Here is an 18,456-nt window from a genome sequence, read left to right as displayed (position 1 = left end):
TTCTTTGAATAATGTTGAAAATACATAGTTTCTTCATAGACATATTGTGGATGCTTAACAGGAAATTTTTTTGGCAATAGTAAAACTACCTATGGTTGTATCTGTGCTTGTCCTTTTCAAGGTACATATTAACAGTGTGTATGTATTGGTGGTAAGTATAACTGTAGGTTGAACCAATATCTTTGGATTTGCATGAAAGTGATTGAAGTAGAAGAAAATGAATTTTTGATTCATTCCATGCAGTAGAATATCAAACCCATCTTCCAGGAAACCCTGGGAATCTCTCAACGCTTGAACTTAAGGACTTTCCTACATAACTGCTCTTCAATTACAGACAAATTTTCCCAAGTTCTTGTTTTCAGCATGAGTATTTGGGTGATTCAGAGACCATCACCAGTCACTACAACAGTTGTGGTTTCTTTTTTTTTAATTTTAGGAGACATACTAGAGTATAAAATTTGCAATAATACCGTAGAAGTACTTGAAATAAAATGTTAAAATGATCATAATGTAAAAACTAATATAAATACATGCTATAATTCGGTAATAAGAATATCTTCTGAATCATTTTCTGTTCACATTTCCATCAATGTGAAAGAGTAGTAGAATGAAAAGAATAGTAGAATGTTGTTAGTGTATTTTTTTTTTTTTAATATGCTGTCCACATCAGTGAGAAAAAGTCAAGATTTTTTGATCTGTGGGTGATTCTGATGAATGAAAAAAAGCCTGGAAGGCTTTTCTTGGAGGAGTGGGGTATAGGGTGGAGATTGTGGCTGATGATTCAGGTTTGGATCAAACTCTCTTTGGTTGTAGTTTTCCCCTCCTCATTTTAGACCTTGAAGTTGGTCTAATATTTACCAACAAGATAAAGTTTCTTCCACTTGTAATAAATATTTTCCAATTTCAGAGAATTATGAATTGGCAAAGATTGAAAAGTAGAGTATGGATGGGTTTGATTTATTTTATGGTTTGGAGTCTTCACTTTCTATGTAGTGTTTGTTTTTGTTGGATTCACAGAGGCTTGAGAAATTGGAGGAATCTCCTACCCCGCATTCCCCAGCCAGCTATTCCTTCAGCTAAACAGGAAAAAAAAAAAAAAAAAAAGGAAAGGAAGAAGGAAAATCATGTTGAACACATTTTTTTCTCTCCTCAAACACCTACTCAGAATTAATGGATTACTGTTTGTTTGGTGGAGGGTTTTGTGTTCTTTGTTTTCTTTTAATTTTATTTTTTAGAGTAGTTTTACCTTTAGAGAAAAATTGAACAGAAGTACAGAGTTCCCTTATATCTTGCAGTCTTTCTATAATTGCTTATTAATACCAGATTTTGGTTTTTTTTTTCCCCTTCCAATTCTTTGGGATTTTTTTATGTAGATGATCATATCATCTGTGAACAAAAGACAGTTTGATTTTTTCCTTCCTAATTTGTATATCATTGATATCCTTTTCTTGTCTTATTGCATTAGCTAGGATGTCCAGTGTAATATAAGTAGGATTCTGAAAGGGAAAAGTCTTAAGAGGGAATGTATCTAGTTTCTTACTGTTAAGAATGATATTTGCTGTACATTTTTTATAGATTTTCTTTATCAGCTTGAGGAAGTTCCTTTGTATTCCTATTTTGCTGTGAGTTTTTATCGTAAATGGGTGTTGGATTTTACGTATTCTTTTTCTGCATGTATTGATAGCACATGATTTTTCTTGTATTGATGTGTGATTGATTACATTAATTGATACATTAATTGATTTTTAAATATTGAACTTGATTTATATACTTGGAATAAATCCTATTTGTGGTGCATAATTAGAATTGCTAATATTTTTTGAGGGTTTTTTTGTATCTGTGTTCATGAGAGATATTTGTAGTTTTCTTTTCTTGTCTGGGTTTAGTATTAGGGTAATGCTGGCCACATAGAATGAATTGAGAAGTGCTCCCTCTTATACTTTCTGGAACAGGCTGCAGAGAATTGGTATTACTTGTTAGTTAAATGTTTGGTAGAATTCACTTGGGAAATTATCTGGGTATGAAGCTTTCGTTTTTGGAAATTATTATTTATTTATTCAATTTCTTTGATCGTTATAGCCTTATATGGGTGATCTCTTTCTTCCTTCTGTGAGCTGTGGTAGATTGTCTTTCAAGGATTTGTTCCATTTCATCTACGTTGTCAAATTTATGGGCCTTGAATTATTTATAATATTCCTTTATTATCCTTTTAATGTCCATAGGATCGCTGGAGATGGAACCTCTTTCATTTCTGATATTACTAACCTGTGTCATCTCTCCTTTTTTCTTGAGAAGCCTAAGGGTTTATCCATTTTATTGATCTTTTCAAAGAACCAGCTTTTTTAGTTTTGTTGCTTTTTTTCTCTATTGTTTACATATTTTCAATTTCACTGATTTCTTCTCTGATTTTTATTATTTGTTTTCTTCTGCTTAGTTTGGATTTCATTTGCCTTTCTTTTTCTAGTTTCCCATGGCAGAAGCTTGGGTGATTGATTTTAGCTCCTTCTTTTAATATATGCCTCCAATGGTATATAAATTTTTCTCTGAGAGAGAAAATACAGTGGTGTATGTTGCATCCCACAAATTCTTATGTTTTATTTATATTTTAGATTAAAATATTAATTTCTTGAGATGTTTTCTTTGACTCACATGTTACTTATGTGTGTTGTTTATTTCCAAATATTTGCATATTTTCTAGCTATCTTTGTGTTATTAATTATTAGTTTAATTCCACTGTGGTCTGAGAGCCTACTTTGTATGACTAAGGTGTGTTTTGTGGCCCAGAATGTAGTCTGTCTTGGTAAATGTTCTCTTTGAGCTTGAGAAGAATGTGTATACTGTTGTTGTTGGATAAAGTAGTATATGGATGGCAATTAGATCTGGCTGAATGATGGTGCTATTCAGTTTAACAGTATTCTTACTAATTTTATGTGTTTTGGTTCTGTCAGTTACTGATAGAGGGGTGTTGAAGTCTCCAAATATATGGTGAATTCGTGTATTTCTCTTTGCAGTTCTGTTAATTTTTACGGCATATATTTTGATGCTTTGTTGTTAGGTGTATACATATAAGGGAAGTTAGATCTTCTTGAGAATTGACCCTTTGGCATTGTGTAATGCCCACCCTTCATCATTGACTGACAGTCTTTGTCTTTTTTTTATATTTATTTATTTTTGAGAGAGAGAGAGACACACACACACACACACACACACACACACACACACACACGAGTGCGAGTGGGGGAGGGGCAGAGAGAGAGAGACACAGAATCTGAAGCAGGCTCCAGGCTCTAAGGTGTCAGTAAAGCTGGACGTGGGGCTCAAACCCATGAACGGTGAGATCATGATCTGAGCCAAAGTTGGCCACCTAACCAACTGAGCCACCCAGGAACCCCAATAGTGTCTGTCTTTTAATTGATGTATTTAGACCATTGTTATTTAAGGTAATTATTTGTATACTTGGATTTATATCTACCATATTTTTAACTGCTTTCTATTCCTTGTCTCTGTTGTTTCTTTTTGTCTTCCACTCTGTTTTTGCTTTCTCTTGTTTCAGTTGAACATTTTATATAATTTCATTTTTTTAAAACATATCTTAGTATATCATTATACTTACTTTACATATTTTTTAGTGGTTACCCCAGAGTTTGTAATTTTACATTTACAACTAATCTAGGTTCACTTTTATGTATGTATGTGTGTATGTATTTGTTTGTTTATTTTTGAGAGACACAGTGTGAGTGGGGGAGGGGCAGAGAGAGAGGGAGACACAGAATCCGAAGCAAGCTCCAAGCTCCAAGCTGTCAGCACAGAGCCTGATGTGGGGCTCAGACTCACGCACCATGAGATCATGACCTGAGCTGAAGTTGGACGCTTAACTGACTGAGCCACCAAGGCATCCCTTTAATTTTTTTTAATGTTTTTTCATTTTTGACACAGAGTGAGAGAGAGAGAGTGTACGAGCAGGGGAGGGGCAGAGAGAGAGAGAGAGAGATAGAGAGACACAGAGGATCCGAGGCGGGCTCTGTGCTGACAGCAGAGAGCCCGGTGTGGGGCTCGAACTCATGAATCATGAGATCATGACCTGAGCTGAAGTCAGATGCTTAACCCAGGCACCCCTTGGTTCAGTTTCAAATAATAGTATATCACTTCATGGGTAGTGCAGGTACCTTATCACAGAGTATTTTTAATTCCTTTTTCTTATCCTTTATAACATTGTTGCCATTCATTTCATTTATCTATAAGCTGTGATCACTGGATATATATTGTGCTATTATTATTATTTTTAACAAATTGTTATTTTGTTAGATCAATTAAGAATAAGAAATGTAAGATTTAATTTTACCTTTTTTAAAAAATTTATTTATTTATTTTGAGAGAGAGAGCACAAGTGGGAAAGGGGCAGAGAGAGAGAGAGAGAATCCCGAGCAGGCTTTGCACCACCAGTGCAGAGCCCAGTGAGGGGCTCGAACTCACAAACCATGAGGTAATAACCTGAGCTGAAATTAGATGCTTAACTGACTGAGCCACCCAGATGCCCCTACCTTTTTAAAAATTGTTTCTCGGGGCGCCTGGGTGGCTCAGTCGGTTAAGCGGCCGACTTCGGCTCAGGTCATGATCTCGCGGTCCGTGAGTTCAAGCCCCGCGTCAGGCTCTGTGCTGACAGCTCGGAGCCTGGAGCCTGTTTCAGATTCTGTGTCTCCCTCTCTCTGACCCTCCCCCGTTCATGCTCTGTCTCTCTCTGTCTCAAAAATAAATAAACGTTAAAAAAAATTTAAAAAAAAATTGTTTCTCTAATTTCTTCATTTTTTTATGCAATCCAAATTTTCTGACCCTTTGTAATTTGTACTTATAATGCTTTGTAATTTTCCTTCCTTCTGAAGGACTTTTTAAAACATTTCTTGCAAGGAAGGCCAGTAGGCCTTCAGTTCCCTCAATTTTTGTCAGAGAAAGCTTTTAGTTCCTTTTCACATTTGAAGGATAATTTTCCCAGGTACAGAATTCTAGATTGGTGGTTTTTCTTTTAACACTTAAAATGTTTCACTTCACTCACCTTGCTTGCATGGTTTCTGAAGAGAAGGTTTGATGGAATTGTTATTTTTCTCCTGGCTAGGTAAGGTTTTTTGCTTTTTTTCTCTGATTCTTTTCAGATTTTCTCAGCTAGTTTTTTGAGTTTTGTTATGATGTGCCTAGATGTAAGTATTATAGTATTTATCCTGTGTGGTGGATTCTGATCCTTACGGATCTAGTTTATTGTTTATCATCAAAGACATACTTTTTCCCTTACAGTGTTGTTGATGTGTAGCATTTCTTTTTTCTTAGAGTTTCCGTTTCTCTGCTTACACTACCCATCTGTTCTTGCATGTTTACTTTTCCCATTACTACCCTTAGCATATTTACCATAGCTATTTTTAAACCCAGTGATAATTCTAAAATCTCTGTCTTACCTGAATCTGGTTTTGAGGCTTGCTTTGTGTCTTCAGAGTACAGTTTTTGCCTTTACAATGCTTTGTACATTTTTGTTGATAGCCAGACATGTTATATTAGGTAAAACAAACTGAAGTAAATAGGCCTTTAGTTTGAGGTTTTATGTTTCTCTGACAAGGAGTTAGGCTGTGTTTACTATATGCTGTAGCAGTGGTTTCAGAGACTAAAATTTGTAGTGTTTTGTTTTTGGCTGTTCTGCTGTTTTTGGGTTTTGTAGAGAATCCTTCAGTAGGGTCTGAGGCTTGCAGTTCTTTTATTTGTGATGCTCTATTGCTGTACAGGAGTTACATTGATGTGGTGGTAAGGGATCAGATTAGGTCTCAGTGATTTAGTGAACTCGATTTGGTTGTCTCTTACCTCATGTTGAAGGGTAGGGGGGGCTGGAGTTGGATATTTCCTTTCCCCTAGGTTTGTTAGATACTGTAAAACCCTGGTTGGTTAGGCTCTATAAAATTCCAGTTTGTTAGGCTTTATTAAAATTAGTTTTCTTTTGAGGCAGACCTTTTTAAGAACAGAGAGCTCTGGGCATATTTCAGGATGGTTACTTTTCCCCTCCCCCTTGAGGAAATGACATTTTTCTCAGATCTTCCCAGTGAGAACCTGATAGGGTTCCTGGAGGTAAAAAGTCAAGAAAATGGTGGGGACTTCTCAGAGACTGTGTTCCCTCTCAGTTTTTCACCCTAAGCTAGTCGACACAGAGCCTCCAGCAAATTGTCAATTACTGTTTAAAGTATTCCTGTTGATACTGGCTCAGCTGAAGGCTTATGTTCCTGGGCTTCTGCATCTCCCACACTGTGATTTTCTGTATCTGCGTGTCTGTCTTTCCAGTTTTCAGGGTAGCAGTTTTCCCTCTGAGCTCAAATCTCTGATGGAGCTGAGTCGTCATTTTCATTTTTCTCAGGTTTTTGTTTTTTGTTTGTTTTTGTAGTGAGAACAGAAGTGATGAACTATAAGCTTTTTATGTCAGATCTGATTGAAGATCATTTTTGACTCTTTCTGACAACTTTGTAATGGTAAAGACTTGGTATAATATCCTCTGTCTGAGTTGACAGTATTTTGGAATTTGATTTCCTTCTGGCATTAAGTTTGCACCATTTGAAATGATGTATTCTAACTTACAAGAATGAGTAAAGGACTTTTTCAGAGGGAAATTGGTCTTAGGACTGATACTTGTTATTGGGGAAATGACTTCTTAGCCTATTTATTGTTCTTCTGTTTGCAAGTATAGTTTGGGGACAGTGACAAACTTTGTTTCCTATGTTGGTAGTTAGAGTTTCATTTTTATCTTAAACCATACAAAAAACACTTCATTTTTACAGCCTTTTTGGGTATAGGGTCATGTCAAGTTTCACTAATTTGCACTTGGGATAATTATACTGATGATTCTGGGATGGTTATTAAAACCTTGTGCTGATACTTTGGATATATGGAATTAATTAATTGGATGACTCACTTAGATTGGGTGTCTTAATTTAATTATTACACTGCCCACTAATTATTTTTATGAGCAGAGAATAGGGTAATAATGTTAATCCTTACATTTTCTGTGATGTGGTAAAACAGTTTAATGCACATCATGAATTTAGTGCTTAGATATTGTGAATTTAGTGCTTTGTAGAAGTATGATATCTTGGTAGAAGTATGAAAAGAGAAAGTGTGGTAAGTTATATGTAAAATGTAGTTTATTTTCTTTTGAAAAATCTTTACATTAAAAAAGTCAGTATATGGGGCACCTGGGAGGCTCAGTCGGTTAAGGGCCCAACTTTGGCTCAGGTCGTGATCTTCATGGTTGGTGAGTTTGAGCCGAGCGTCGGGCTCTGTGCTGTCAGCTTGGAGTCTGGAGCCTGCTTCAGATTCTGTGTTTCTCTCTTTCTGCCCCTACCCTGCTCATGTTCTATCTGTCTGTCTCTCTCTCAAAAATTAATATTTAAAAAAAGTTTTTAAAAATTACTATATTTAGATAATTCAAGCAATGGTTCTCTTAAAATAAGAGAATCTTCCTTAATCTCACAGTTTAATTTTTTTTTTTAACATTTATTTATTTTTGAGACAGAGAGAGAGAGAGAGCATGAACAGGGGAGGGTCAGAGAAAGAGGGAGACACAGAATCCGAAACAGGCTCCAGGCTCCAAGCTGTCAGCACAGAGCCCGACGCGGGACTTGAACCCACGGACCGTGAGATCATGACCTGAGCCGAAGTCGGATGCTTAACCGACTGAGCCACCCAGGCGCCCCCTTAATCCCACAGTTTAATATGACTATAGTTACTGTGTGAGTGTATGTGCCTTTTTGTTCTTTTTCATATATAGATTTTTTTTTACATAGTTGTGATCATAATTTCTTTTTAAATTTTTTTTAATGTTTATTTATTTTTGAGAGAGAGACACAGTATGAGTGGGGTAGAAGCAGAGAGAGAGGGAGACACAGAATCTGAAGCAGGCTCCAGGCTCTGAGCTGTCAGCACAGAGCCCGATGTGGGGCTTGAACCCACAGACCGTGAGATCATGACCTGAGCCAAAGTCAGACGCTTACTAACTGAACCATCCAGGCGCACCCATAATTTCTTTTTAAATTTGTGCTTTTTATAGTTACTAGTGTTTTCACATTCTGCATCATTGTGTTTTTAATTATAGTTTTTTTTTTTTTTTTATTGAATGATGTAGTTGGGTTGGTCAGACTGAGCTGTGTGTACATTTATTTAGCTTTTCCATTGCTTTTGACTTAGCTTTTGCATGTGCCTTTTCCTTGCCTGGATTTTCAGAAGTCTCAGTCTCTCTGTCTTTCTCTTCCTTTTTCTTTTAAAGACTATTTTATGTTTTTTTCCCTGGGGCTAATTAACTTTTATTGGATCTTGAAAAGTGTAATTTTTTTTTCTTATGTGATTAGAAAACAATGCTTTAGGACTTATATTGCCACAACGATTCACATTGTTCTCTTCTAAAAATTGAAATTTATAACTAGGTGATAAAAATGATCTCCTGGATGTGTCAAACTTGGTATTCTAGACTCTCATACTTAGGTTATAAATTATATTTAGTCAAATAATTTAATATTTTATGTTGTACTTACAAATTGAATTTTCCTTACTGATTATATATTTGTGGGTGTAATTTGATGTCTGTCAGGATTCCTTATTAGATTTTTCTGCATTCTTCTGACTTTTCCTCTGCCCTATCTTTTGTGTTTAGGGCTAAATTGGGTCTAGCCTTTTGAATGGAAAGTCAGTAGTAATAGAAACTTCTTAGAAACATTTAGTGAGTCTGATGATTCTGAAACCACTTCTTCACCCATAAAAGCTGTCAAAGGATTGTTTTAAGACCTTCTATACTGTGTATTCCCTTCTTGCTTTCTAGATTAGGCATTTTATAAAGTATTTACTTTTTTTACTCTTGTCATCTTCAAGATATTTTACTATGATTAAAAATATCATTTTTCTACTGAGATGCAGGTGACCCAAGGGAAGGAAAAGATCATGCAGAATTGTTGGGATCATTCATTAAAAACATTTTTTTTTAATGTTTTATTTATTGTTGAGAGAGAGACAGACAGAGCATGAGCAAGGGAGGGGCAGAGAGAGAGTGGGATACAGAATCTGAAGCAGGCTCCAGGCTCTGAGCTGTCAGCACAGAGCCTGACGCGGGGCTCGAACTCAAAAGTGGTGAGATCGTGACCTGAGCTGAAGTCAGATGCCCAACTGACTGAGCCACCCAGGTGCACTGGGTTCATTCCTTTAAAGGCAGTAAAATTCTGTAATTGAAATTTGTTCTCATTCTTTGTGATTTTTTTTTTTTTTAGGGAAGATAGGATTTAAAAAATATATATATCACTTAGGAATATCTGAATTGGTGTGAGATTTAAAGTGATGTATGCAAAGGTGCTTATCATACTTCTTTCTATCCTTACTGCCTTCTTTTTTCTATTCTTGCTTTCCCGCCTTTTCTCCAACAAATGTAATGCACAATTACTATGAGTTCGGAACACAAAATGATTAAGACCCTGCAGTTCGGAAGCTGATAATTTAGTAGGTGAGCGGGAAATGTAAGTAATAGTTGCAATGTAAGAAGCCCCCTAATTTCCTGTATAATAATATGTTCCCCAAAATGTGTTTGAAAATAAATATTCACATGGCAGAGAGGTAGGAGGTGTTTGGGTATTTTATGGGGAGTTACTCCACAGAGCCAAATCTGTCATTATAAAACATCAAATTCTAGTTTCTGGTCATGTTGTCTCTTGGGACCAGGAATCCTAGTTAGTACACAACATCAAAAGTATCTGAGTGGGATACCTGTCCTTGGGCTGAACAAATGGATCTTGAGCCCAACTTTGGCTCCTTGTAGAGAGGGGTGCAGCCTCTGGAATTTGAGCCCTGTTACTGGAATGGTAGGTATATGAAGCTGGGGGGAAAAGGATCTTTCTTGCCCTGCTGTGACAGTATGACCTGGCTACTTAAAGGATGCTTCCCACTCACATGTTTGATCACCTAGGATGTCTGTTTGCAACTCAGCAATTTCTATAGCTCTACACTGTCCCAAGGGAGAAATCAAGAACTGTTGGGAGTAGGTCTTGGGAAGAGTTAGGCCAGACAATAGGACACCGGCCCTGCAGGATTTTATAATGAAAGCTTTAGTCACCCCTTCACCCTTACCATTCCAACTTTTATGTATATGTGGCCAAGGCTTTGTCTGTGGTAGGACAGGGAAATAAGGTAGGGTGAGTTAATTTGTTTTTTCATCATAGGCCAGGATAATATTTTTGTTTATCTCTACTTCAGTGAGGCCTGGCTTCAAACTTCTTCTAATTCCTTAGCATTGTGAGCTACCAGAGCTTCATGAAGTAACTCAAAATCATTGATAAAATGATATCGAAGAGACTGAATTTGGTGTTCTGAAGGTAGTTTGAGGGAATCAGGCTGTAACGTGTGAAATGTGTTGAGTTGTATGAAGTTTAGTCCTGGTCTACTTAATGTGGTAAATACAATTGACGTACTTGTAAAACTCAGTAGTAGCACATGGGGAGGAATAATAAATTGTGCCTAGATGGTAATTAAAGGGTTTACAGAGGAGGGAATACTTGAACTTGTTAGTAAATGGGTGGCTTCAAAAGTAGATCTAATATGAGGCTCCTGGGTAGCTCGGTCGGTTAAATATCCCACTCTTGATTTTGGCTCAGGTCATGATTTCATAGTTCCTGAGTTTGAGCCCCTCATCAGGCTTGCAGAGCTTGCTTGGGATTCTCTATCTCTCCCCCCCCCCCCCCCCCCCCCCGCTCCTCCCCTGCTCATGCATTCTCTCTGTTTCTCTCAAAACACATAAATAAACTTTAAGAAAAAAAAATAAAAGTAGGTCTAATAGTGGAAGTTTCGGCCTGATAATGCTGATATCTTAAAAGCTTACTCAAATCAGAAAGAACTTGTGTCCAGAATATATTATTTGGGACTGAGCTCTCTTGAATATCTTTATACATCAGTTCTTCATATACAAACTTTAGCAGCTTCTAAGCTGCCCTTAGTAAATTTTCATTGTGAATTACACATTAGATGATTGAATATTTTTTTTTTTAATTTTTTTTTTCAACGTTTATTTATTTATTTTTTTTTTGAGACAGAGAGAGACAGAGCATGAACGGGGGAGGGGCAGAGAGAGAGGGAGACACAGAATCGGAAACAGGCTCCAGGCTCTGAGCCATCAGCCCAGAGCCCGACGCGGGGCTCGAACTCACAGACCGCGAGATCGTGACCTGGCTGAAGTCGGACGCTTAACCGACTGCGCCACCCAGGCGCCCCGATGATTGAATATTTTTTAAGTGGAATAACCATTAACTGAACGTTAAGATTCAGGTACTGTGTTGAATGCCAAGACACCCACAACATACAACATGAATTAAAGTCTTAAAGAAGCAAAAGGCCAGAGGAAAGACAAATCTCTAAAATTGTGACATATAGGGAATTGTGCTCTTAAAAGTGTGCTTTTGAAAGAATGGGGAGGGAGTGATGATATCCTCTGAGTGGAGAATTAGGGAGTTTGAGAATGATGCTTGATGGAGATGACAATTGAGTTGATAGCAGAGGTACTTTTATTGTTTTTTAATTTTAAATTAAACATTTTTTGAAATGTTTATTTATTTATTTATTTTGAAAGAGAGAGTGAGAGAGACAGCGTGAGCAGGGGAGAGGCAGAGAGAGGAAGAGAGAGAATCCCAAGCAGGCTCCACAATCAGCATGGAGCCCAGTGTGGGGTTCTGTCTCATGATCTGTGAGATCATTACCTCAGCTGAAATCAAGGATGAGACACCGAGTCGGATGCTTAACCAACTGAGCCACCCAGGCACTCCACAGAGATACTTTTAAAGCTAAATTTCAAGTACCTGGTCTCTAAAGTTTAACTCTAGACTTTACTGGTTAAGTTATAATAGCATTTAGTTACATATGTATACAAGGGAATTACTTTTTGTTCTTTTTTTTTTTCTTTCTTTTCTTTTCCTATAGCATTTAGTTACATATGTATGCAAAGAGATTTACTTCTTTCTTTTCTTTTCTTTTCTTTTCTTTTCTTTTCTTTTCTTTTCTTTTCTTCTTTCTTTCTTTCTTTCTTTCTTTCTTCTTTCTAAAACTTACTTATCTTGAGAGAAAGAGCACATGAGCAGGGGAGGGGCAGAGAGAGAGGGAAAGAGACAGAAGTAGGCTCTGCACTGTGAGGGCAGAGCCAGATGTGGGGCTCAGACTCATGAACCATGAGATCATGACCTGAGCTGAAACCAAGAGTAAGATGCTTAACTGACTGAGCCACCTAGGCATCCCGAGAATTACTACTTTTAATCAGGACCCTCACGTTTTGTGTGGTTCAAACCAAAAATATATTTTTCTTGGCATATTAATTTACTAGTAATATTACTATAAATATGACTGTACTATCACTACTGCTGCTGTAAACTACTTCTGTCATTACTATTAGTACTTCTATAAGTACAATGTTCTAATGGTATTACTCCTTGTCCTACCACTCCTCCTCCTCCTCTTCCTCCTCCTATTCCTCCTCCTCCTCCTATTTCTGGGTAATACTTGTTTTTACTAGGAACCACTTTGTTCTTTTTTTTTAATTTTTAATTAAGTTTTTTAAGTGTTTTTATTAAAAATTTTTTTGAATGTTTATTTTTGAGGGGTGGGGAGGGGCAGAGAGAGAGGGAGACACAGAATCTGAAGCAGGTTTCAGGCTCTGAGCTGTCAGCACAGATCCTGATGTGGGGCTTGAACTCATGAGCTGGGAGATTGTGACCTGAGCTGAAGTTGGATGCTTAACCAACTGAGCCACCCAGGCCCCCTGTTGTTTTTATTTATTTTAGAGAGAGAGAGAGAGAGAGAGAGCAAGTGAGCAAGCAGGGAAGGGCCAGAAAGAAGGGGAGACAGAGGATCTGAAGTGGGCTCCGTGTTGAGTGGAGAGCCCCATGTGGGGCTGGAACTCATGAACCATGAGATCATGACCTGAACTGAAGTTGGATGCTTAACCAACTGAGCCACCCAGGCCTCTCTAATTTATTTTTTATTTTAAGTAATCTCTGTGCCCAGCATCGGGCTTGAGCTCACTACCCCCAAATCAAGAGTCACATGCTGTACCAACTCAGCCAGCCAGGTACACCTACTTTAAGTTCTTTATAGTTTTGTTTTATTCTTTTGAGTTCTTTACAGTTTTAAGATGGGAGATAAGATCAACTTTTAGGAAGGATTTTCAAGGGTATTGATTGAAAAACAGTGACTACTTCACGAAAACTTAATAAAATTATCCCCATTTTCAAAAAGTATTCTGATAATTCTAAGTTCTAGTTAGAAGGGTTATCCTATGTTATCTCTTTCATAATGTTTCTTGGTAAGTATTATTACATGCGTGGTAATAGGATTGACTTTTATGATTAGATTTATTCCAAATAAAAATTATTCCTAAATATGAAGCTTTTTTCTACTTAAGTATGTGCTTTTTGTTGTTGTTGTTGTTACTCTTGATATTTCCCTGGACATTCAGGTTAGTCAGGGTGTTTGTGTGGTTTAGAATTGCTGTAGGGAGCATAAGCTATAGAGTAAGGCAGGTATGGTCTGATTCCTGACTTGGATACTAGCTAGGCTTGGGTAGTTCACTTAGATATTTAGTTAGAAGACCAGGTTTGTAAAATGTTGAGAGCACTCTAAGGGTACTCTGTGATATTCAAATGCTTGAGAGCTCTGATTGTTCCTTGTCTTTCTTTTTGGTCAGTAGAGGTTGGAAGTGCATTCACAGTCACAGAAATCTTTGTACGTATGCTTACTATTCTGAAAAGAGATTCTGTCTTCCACTGTATATAGTTATGTATCTTAGATACTTCAGTTTTTAGAGCAATAGTGTTACTATGGTTTAGGGTCTGAGTTACTGGCTTGAGGAAATTTGATATAGGCAACTTCAGAAGAGAAGATAAATCTCATTTAAAAAATATTACTTACTGTGCTACCAGTTAGTAGTGACTTGTAATATGGAAATATTCTTAAAAATTCTAGGAAGTAGGCACCTAGGTGGCTCTATTGAGTGTCTGATCTTGATTTTGTCTCGGGTCATGATTCTAGGGTCTTGAGATCAAACCCTGTGAGCCCGCTTGAGATTCTGTCTCTCTCCCTCTGCCTCCTCCCCGGGTTTGTGCTCTCTCTCAACAAACAAACAAATAAACAAGCAAAATCCTAGGATAATTGTACTTTCATGATGGTTTATTATGTGTATTTTGTATTTTGGGAGTTTTAAAGGGGAAGGGGATCTGTTAAAAACATATTGGATTCTTTTGCACATTAATAAGTTACTTGACAGTTTGAATAATTGTAAATGAAAGTAGAATTATTATTAATTTAATTTAATTTTATTAATTAACTAGGCTCCACACCCAACCTGGGGATTGAACTCACAACCCCTAAATCAAGAGTCCTGTGCTCAGGACCGAGCCAGCCAGGTGCCCCGGAGGTAGAATTTTCATTTTATTTAATTCTAGATTCTAGAGGACACTTTACAAAACATCTAGTCAGTCAATTAGTAGAGTGGTACTTTTTATACTTACTGTTAAAAACTGGAATTTGTAGAGTGATAGTATTCTACATGACACTTTATCAAAGAGATTGTATTCGTTGACAGCTTCATATAAACTCTTCCTGATCACTCAGTGTAAAATAAATACCTAGTTTTTATCATATATTGTGTATGACACTTTATGTGTGTGTGTACATGTGTTTGTATTTGTTTATTGAGTATTTTCTTACCAGGATGAAAGTTCCATGAGTTTTTTTGTTTGTTTGTTTTTGTTTTTAATCAAAATATTTATTAGATGCTTAACTGTACATGGCCTGAGTTGTGAATGGGCTTTGTTAAAAGCTTGAGTGCCTGGCTAAACCCAGGAAAACTGCCTCCTTTTCATGTTCACAGAGCAGCTACTGCTGATAGTTGGGCCAGTCCTATGGCCTGCAAAGGAGGGGATAAATATACCAGAGCAGGATTCTGCTAAATTGGAATGGAGCCAGAGTTAAGGGCGCTAAGCCAACCCTTCCAGTCAACCCTTCAAGATACATCCTGAGCACCTGAAATAGCACCTGATACTTAGTAGGTGATCAATGAATATTTGATGGAGGATTTTTCTTTTTTCTTATTTATTTATTTATTTATTTATTATTTGTTTTTGAGAGGAGGAGTGGCAAGGATCAGATTTGAGTGAGATATAAATAACTTTAAGTTATTCATTTTCTTTTTTTTTTTTTTAATTTTTTTAAATGTTTATTTTTTGAGAGAGAGATTGACATAGTGTGAGCATGGGAGGGGCAGAGAAAGAGAGGAAGACAAGAATCTGAAGCAGGCCCCAGGCTCTGAGCTGTCAGCACAGAGCCCGACATGCTCGAACCCACCAACCGTGAGATCATGACCTGAGCCGAAGTTGGACACTCAACTGACTGAGCCACCCAGGCGCCCCATTAAGTTATTCATTTTCATAAAGACTATGTTGGGAAAGCATATTTGCATAATGAAGGAATACATTTCAATGTTTAAAAAATGAGAATTAAGGGGCACCTGGGTGGCTCAGTCTGTTGAGTGGCCGACTTCGGCTCAGGTCATGATCTCGCGGTCCGTGAGTTCGAGCCCCGCGTCGGGCTCTGTGCTTACAGCTCAGAGCCTGGAGCCTGTTTCAGATTCTGTGTCTCCCTTTCTCTGACCCTTCCCCGTTCATGCTCTCTCTCTGTCTTAAAAATAAATAAACGTTAAAAAAAATTTTTAAAAAATGAGAATTAAGAACTCATTAGTTTTAAGCCTTGCTAGTTTTCATCATTGTAACCTGTTAAAGGAAAATAGAAATTGTGATAATTAAATTAAAAATTCAAGAGAAATTTTAATTGGTAGAGTGATAATATGTTTGTAATAAAAATTATGATTAAAATTTTAGAAAAATTGCATGCCATGAAATCTCCAAAAGTTAAAAAGTCAAAGTAGAGTGAGGTGTGATGCCTGCGGAAGTCCCTCCAGCCGAGGTATCGTGCTGTGGTGAAGAGAGCTGGATTTGTCAATCCTGGAGTTGAGGTTCTGCCTACCTGAGGCTGCTGCTGTGTGGAGACCCTGGGTGAAGCCACCATCAACATATCTGACTAGGAGGCAAAACCTTCAACTGAGGACTTGGGGGATAAGAAAGAAGGAAAATACATTAAACTAATATTGGATAGGATAGCATTGAGATTTGCTTCAAAGTGAAAATGACAACTCATCTCATGAAACTCAAAGAATCGTACTGTTAAAGACAGGGAGTTCCAATGAATTCACTCAGGTTTCTTTTTGAAGGTCAGAGAATTACTGATAATCACACTGCAAAAGAATTGGGAATGGAAGAAGATGATGTGATTGAAGTTTATCAGGAACATATTAGTGAAGTTACCTTAAATAAAGTTCCATAGGGTTTAATTGTCCTGCTAAATAAATCTTACTACTTTGTCATGTAAAGTTATAATGATTGATTTAAGGGATTACGAATGAGTCATCAATGCTTTTCTCTTGCAGTTAGTGATTTCAAACCTTTTTTGTGTTGGTAGCAATGAAAAATTACTTAAGTCCTCGCTGGATGTGAAGAAACTCAAAGTTGCCTTTGGTTGTATCTTCATGGAATGTGAGCGGTAGATTAAATTGTCCTTTTACTAATATAAACACAAAAAGAACTAGTCTAGATTTTTTCTAGGCTTGTATGTCATTTACAGTTTTTTTTCCCTCTGAAGATGTACTCCTCATTTCAATACATGTTAAAATTGATGAGTATACTTAAATATGTTTTAGTGGGCCTCCTCATCAGTCTTACTAGCCATATTTTAGTGCTCTCCAGCCACATATGACTAGTGATTGTTATATTGGACAGTGTAGATATAGAACATTTCCTTCTTGCAGATATACCTGATATAGACATTTTTTCTTACAGATTTTAATGATCCAGGTAATTATGATTTTTCAGGTAAGATTCTCAGTATTTTTTGTAAGACATTTGTACTATGAACTATATTTTGATTATTATGTTATATCATGGATACTCCACTAATTTTTGTTATTCTGTTTTAAAATGTCATTTTTATCTAATTTTGAGACTAGCTTCCATTTTGTAATATAATTTAATGGGAAATTTTGAGATAGTAACTAGAAATTGTCCTTACAGGTAACACAGAACATTAATCTTGTTAAGTGAGGTAATGAATAGAACTGTGTGAAAATTCATTTTAAGGCTTTTACTATCAGTATTTTAGGAATGTGGAGCTTTTAAAACAGCTTTTCTAGCTCCTAATGTGTTTTCATTAAACATGATAATAATGTATTTGTCAGTATAGTACTGGGCTTATAAAAGTTGCTGATTAGATGTTAGTTCTTTTAATACATAGATTTGATGCATGGTTCCCAAACTGGATGATTGTAAGAATTCCCTCAGGAGTGTTTTTTAAAAATACAGATATCCGGGGCGCCTGGGTGGCGCAGTCGGTTAAGCGTCCGACTTCAGCCAGGTCACGATCTCGCGGTCCGTGAGTTCGAGCCCCGCGTCGGGCTCTGGGCTGATGGCTCAGAGCCTGGAGCCTGTTTCTGATTCTGTGTCTCCCTCTCTCTGCCCCTCGCCCGTTCATGCTCTGTCTCTCTCTGTCCCAAAAATGAATAAACGTTGAAAAAAAAAAATTAAAAAAAAATAGATATCCAAGGCATATATATTATATAACATATGTATTAATGCATACAAAGGATTTTGTGCAATTATTCCTTAGCATTAACTCCTTGGGATAGAATTGTTGGCTCAAAAGATTTGAATTATTGTTTAGATTTTTGATTTATAGTAACAAATTCCCTTCAGAAAAGTTGCACCAATTTACAAACTTTTCCTCATATTTTCTCTATACTGGGTATTATTCAACTTTTAATATTTCTCAGTTGATTAAAAAATCTCTTGTTTTAGTTTGTAATTGATTGTGAGTGCAAGTCAGCATTTTTCATAATATTTTTAATGTATTTTGAGAGAGAGTGGGGGGGGATGGCGAGGAGAGTGTGAGATGGGGAGAGGCAGAAAGAGAGAGAGAGAGAGAGAGAGAGAGAATCCCAGGTTGTCAGTGCAGACCCTGACAAGGGGGGCTTGACCCCAGGAATCCTGATCACAACCTGAACCGAAATCAAGAGTTAGATGCTTAACCAACTGAGCCACCCAGGTGCCCCTGCCTGTTTTTGCTATCTGTTCTTGCATACACCTAAGCTTCTTAGTTTGATCAGCAGTAAGCTGAATGATAGGGATAGAAGGCAAGACTAAGAAGAGGAATTGGTGTTCAGAAGAGTGGGGTGATTTTGGTTATTGTGCCTGGTACAGATAGGTGCAAAAATGTTAAATCTATCACAGATCTACAAGATTCTTGTACATATTTCCATCCATTGTCTCGTAAATGGTATCTTTTTGGAATGTTCCTTTTCAGTTTGAGAGTGGA

At 37.0% G+C, this 18,456-nt stretch overlaps 2 protein-coding genes across 6 annotated transcripts in view; one reads left to right on the top strand and one right to left on the bottom strand.

Moving 5' to 3' along the window:
* Positions 1–18,456, top strand: part of FUT8 (fucosyltransferase 8) — a 409,669-nt gene that overhangs the window by 151,008 nt on the left and 240,205 nt on the right. Inside the window, exon 9 of one of the 5 annotated variants that reach the window (XM_047079496.1) lies at positions 16,929–16,961. The exons of the other annotated variants lie outside the window; for them this stretch is intronic. The gene's annotated coding sequence lies outside the window, so the exon portion shown is untranslated. The remainder of the gene's footprint in view (positions 1–16,928; positions 16,962–18,456) is intronic. 5 annotated transcript variants of the gene reach the window in all.
* Positions 1–18,456, bottom strand: part of LOC124512264 (14-3-3 protein theta-like) — a 35,246-nt gene that overhangs the window by 10,383 nt on the left and 6,407 nt on the right.

The sequence above is a fragment of the Lynx rufus genome, unplaced genomic scaffold (assembly GCF_022079265.1).
Source record: "Lynx rufus isolate CCGP_SWC_20201006 ecotype Redwood Valley unplaced genomic scaffold, mLynRuf1.p SCAF_17, whole genome shotgun sequence".
In the NCBI taxonomy this organism is placed as follows: domain Eukaryota; kingdom Metazoa; phylum Chordata; class Mammalia; order Carnivora; family Felidae; genus Lynx; species Lynx rufus.
The sequence above is the reverse complement of the archived record's forward strand: the minus strand, read 5'-3'. Positions and strand labels throughout refer to the sequence as shown.